Source organism: Schistocerca serialis, chromosome 1, assembly GCF_023864345.2.
Source record: "Schistocerca serialis cubense isolate TAMUIC-IGC-003099 chromosome 1, iqSchSeri2.2, whole genome shotgun sequence".
NCBI classification, from domain to species: domain Eukaryota; kingdom Metazoa; phylum Arthropoda; class Insecta; order Orthoptera; family Acrididae; genus Schistocerca; species Schistocerca serialis.
Window position 1 is genome coordinate 898,580,909 of NC_064638.1, and position 4,830 is coordinate 898,585,738.

Sequence of the window (4,830 nt, forward strand, 5' to 3'; positions counted from 1 at the left end):
TGTAGCTTGGAACTCCAGCGTTCGTTCTCCCTTCTGCTGCAGGTTTGACGTGCTGTATTTATAGCAGAACAGGTGCTGCGTGCGCCTGTCCTACACATATCCAGGGAACGTCACGACTTGTTTCGAAAGTGTACTAAAATGTTTCTAGAGACGCACTGTCACTCTGTGTCGTGCTGTTTTTATCGTTTGCTCAGTGTCTCCTTGTTCAGAGAGTGTAACTTTTCTCGTATTCGCATTGCAGCAGTTCTTTTTTTTCGTCCTTTTGGTTCATCATAGTATATGGACTGGTGCAGTAACTAAGCAGTGCTTTAAAAAAGAAGCCGTTAATTATGTACACACGTTATTTTGGATATATTAGTAAACATTACTCCAAGATAACGTCTTTCCTAAGGATCTGAACATGAGGAACTTGTTGTTTCTAAATTTCTGTAGCATATCTATCTCTTAGGAGTTTAACATGTGTAACGACACGTGAGAGAGATTTTTACTTTAGGCGTAGCAACATTTTCATGAATGCATGGGCGTTAATAACAGTCCACGCGATGTAAATAACATGCTGTTCCACAAATAACGGAGATTCTCATAATTTCAGGAAAAGCGGCCATTTGCAACAAGAAGCGTAATATTTCCATTGGAACACTAAATGAAGTCGAAGGGAAACTGACGTGGAATAGCGGTAGCAGTTGGTACATAATTCGGAATGCAAACACAGTGTCATAGATAAAATCTCATCTTCCTCTGGGTCCAAAGATTAAATCCGCAACTGCAGTTCTTTCTAGGGAATGCACCCACCTTCTACTCTGCATCCTACAAGAAAGAACTAAGTATAACATACGCATAGCACCAAATGTCAAGTTCGTAGATGCCCAAAGAAGAACTTGCAGCTCTTATCCAGACTGAATTACCTCGAACAGAGATTTTCCCATTGCAAAGCACAGTAAATGTTCATAGAGACACCTGTAGGTCAGTTAATACCACTCATTAGTTACCACTGTGTATAACATCTACAGATGTTATGAACATCAGGTTCTTTCCCTACTTCGCCACTTTCGTCGTAAATGTAAGAGAAACGAAAACACTGAAGCAGTGCCCGCCGTCGTGGCCGTGCGGTTCTAGGCTCTACAGTCTGGAAAGGAGCGACCGCTGCGGTCGCAGGTTCGAATCCTGTCTCCAGCATGGATGTGTGTGATGTCCTTAAGTTAGTTAGGTTTAAGTAGTTCTAAGTTCTAGGCGACTGATTACCTCAGAAGTTAAGTCGCATAGTGCTCAGAGTCATTTGAATCATTGGAACACTGAAGCAGCATTTTGTTGACATGTGTAGTCAGGTAAATCTCGTTGAACACAGGACTTCCGAATTTTGAATTATTCGTTAGTCGCTCTGACTAAACGCCGACACAGTGCATGACAGAGATCAGTCCACCGGTTCGAGTCTTTAGACTGTCAGCGTAATTAGGAACATAGAAATCCACATTAACATTAACCACGGCCACCCAAAAAATGTTCAAATGTGTGTGAAATCTTATGGGACTTAACTGCTAAGGTCATCAGTCCCTAAGCTTACACATTACTTAACCTAAATTATCCTGAGGACAAACACACACACCCTTGCCCGAGGGAGGACTCGAACCTCCACCGGGACCAGCCGCACGGGCACCCACATATTCATAAAATATATCAGCGACGAAGTAACTCAAGGAAAATTTTTTGTTTACCTCAGTTGCTTCCCTTCATTTTGAAGTTCCCAGCTACCATGATGCTCCAAAACATTCTGTTTGATTGCGTGTACACATTTGCACGTCGTTTCTACGATCAAGTCCAAGGCCGATAGCAAGATCGTCAATGAAATACAAAACTTAGAGCTGAAAGCGCGTTTATTGCTGACACCATCATACAGACAGTACGGAACAAACTTCTGGGCGGAGAATACTGCTATTTATAAAACATTGAATAATCCAGTGTACACAAACATTAGAAACATAATGTATGAATGCTGAGTCTCGCGGCGATAACATTGAATAAAATGTTGTCGGGTTTCCAACCACGTCAATTGGTTAAAAATACACGAGCTTTCGGCCAAACACTCCTTGGCCATTGTCAAGTGTTATGACTGCCAGTGGGACGCATATGTCCAACGATACGTTATCAGAGAACTGCTGAATGTTATTGCTATGTACCAATGTCCCACTGGTAAAGGGGAGGCTACTAGTGGTGAGCAGAATTCTTATAATTACACATTGTACCTGTAGGTTGTGCTGTTGTCAAGTTTCATTATTAATCGTCGTCTCCTTATTGTCATATTGAACCAGTTAAAATCTGCAGATATGCAACCCAATTTCCAGATTCACAAAGTTGGCTGCCTTCGCGCCTTCACTGAAACATCGCGCCAACGAATTGCACCTACAAATTGACATGTGCCACATCACCAAGGAAGCACATATTGAGTGCCTTATTTACGAACTTGGAGAGATGCTTTGTTCACTGATGTGTGTCTGTTTTCAGTGTGTCTTGTGGATTTTACACTGTCGTTTCCTGAATCCCTAGGGATACGTATGAATACCCTTGTTTCTGCTAGCATGCGCTCCCCCACCCATGCCCCCTTGGCCGGCCGGTGTGGCCGAGCGGTTCTAGGCGCTTCAGTCTGGAACTGCGCGACCACTACGGTCGCAGGTTCTTATCCTGCCTCGGGCATAGATGTGTGTGATGTCCTTAGGTTAGTTAGGTTTAAGTAATTCTAAGTTCTAGGGGACTGATGACCTCAGATGTTAAGTCCCATAGTGCTCAGAGCCATTCGAACCATTTGAAACATGCCCCTTTGGAAAACGAAACGGTGGAAAACATTCCTTTCCTATCGTTACTTCTGACTAAGACATGCATGAAAATAAACATATAATGATGTGTTTGAAATAGAATTGGTAGTCAAAGACTTAAGGTATATTGCCAGTGAACCGCTGGAAAAGCAATAATAATTTTCATAAAGTTTATGAGGGTCTAACTACATAATGTGAACTCTGAATACAAAGAAATTTTCGGACAACGAAAGTGTTTTGAGGATGAAGATTTTGATATAAGAATAATCAAACTAGCCTAGATACAAACTTTATTATATAAATATTTATGTCAGTCAGTAATTAAAATATTTTCTGCCAGTCTACGTTTGAAGTCTATAGACTTATTAACTTCTTTTCCTAAATGCTTAAAACTTTGTGCACACATTTATGACATTGTTATATAAAAAGGAGACTACAATCAGATGATTTCAGTCAATAGTTCTTATACTATAAATACATAAATAAGACAATCAAAATTAAGGTAATTCTTTTATAATTAATAAGGGTTCTTCTTTGCCTCCTGGTGATAGTAAGTTGGTGCTTGTAGTCTACTTTTCTCCAAATGGTAGCCTAGATGCTTTTAGCAGGATACTCGATTCATCTACGTCTCAGAATCTCTCAACGCAAGACTAAACCCCGTTACGCGAAAGTAAGAAGAACTAATAGACTGGCAATGGTTTCATTCATTATCGGCGGGACGTACAGGCAGTGTGGTGAAGTGAATCTGAACTCTTTCTCCGAGACCTGCTTCCATCAACTAGGTCAACAGCCCACACGTAGCAGAAATAATTGAGGAAAAACAGTTTTCGTCCGCCAATAGCTGTTCCTTATTATCTCATACTAATAGGTTTCGGACAATGTTGCTCATCTACAGATCATGTCTAGTAGTTGCATAATATAGCCCCTCGTAATGTAATGTTATACAACACGCTGTGTAACGTTAACAAAGATCCGGCCATACGTAACACACTGCCCGACAAAAAGAGTGAAGCATCGAGTGGAGCGGCCGGGGGGGCGGGGGGGGGGGGGGCAACAAGAATCAAACTTCACGGAAAATGAGCGTATGTTATGTTATTCCAGTTTTAACAAAATCGACTCAAATTTACAAAGAAATAGGCATTACTAGCTCACAGTCCTCTATAGTGGATGCGTGTACTGATTGGATTTATAAGAGGCTCATGAAGTCTTTGTGTCCTCTCCTGGCCGAAAAATGTTATAACGCAAAAATGTTGTAACTGGTTTGTAACTGGTGTTGGATGTCGTGTATACTGGCAATATGACAGATTTATGTTCAAGCTGAACGCACATTCCATCGGGATCTGGGGAAGTTGCTAGCCGCGGGAGGACCTCAACATCGTGCAAACAGTTCAAAGAGTCACGTGCTACTAATAGCCGAGCATTGTCCTGTAAAAGAATGTTGCCACAATACCGTCGCGTAAGTGGTATCTCAAGAGGAAACGTGATGTCCGTGGCATACTGTTATACCGACGAATTTCTCTCAGTCACTACCATCCTTGACGTGAAGTCTTCCCCGATGGCGATGATTATCGCTCTTTCCAAAAGCAGCGGAGAAATGGAACATCTCCCTACATCATCTCCATACTTGCCGACGGTGAGCATCTGTTGTAGTATGAAACCGTTGAACTAATGTGACACCATGCATTAGTAGTCCACGCTTCGCAACCGCTCAGGTGCAGCTGTTTGGGTTGTTGTGTGAACGGCAGCCTACTTATGGGACGGTAATCCCAGTTCCGACTGCTACCACCCTCCGATGAATGGTGTCGGATGACATAGCATGTTGCAGGGTATAATCCTTGCTTGTTTCCGGATTGTAGGTGCAGATGTGAAGGGGTTAGGACTAACTTGGCCCACAATACGGCGATCTTCCGCTTTTGTCAGACGAGGTCGACTAGAACCCTGTCGACAGTTATGCCAACCCTCACTTTCCTATGCAGTCCACCATCGAACCACTGTCACAGCCGAACGCCCGGCTAATCTGGGT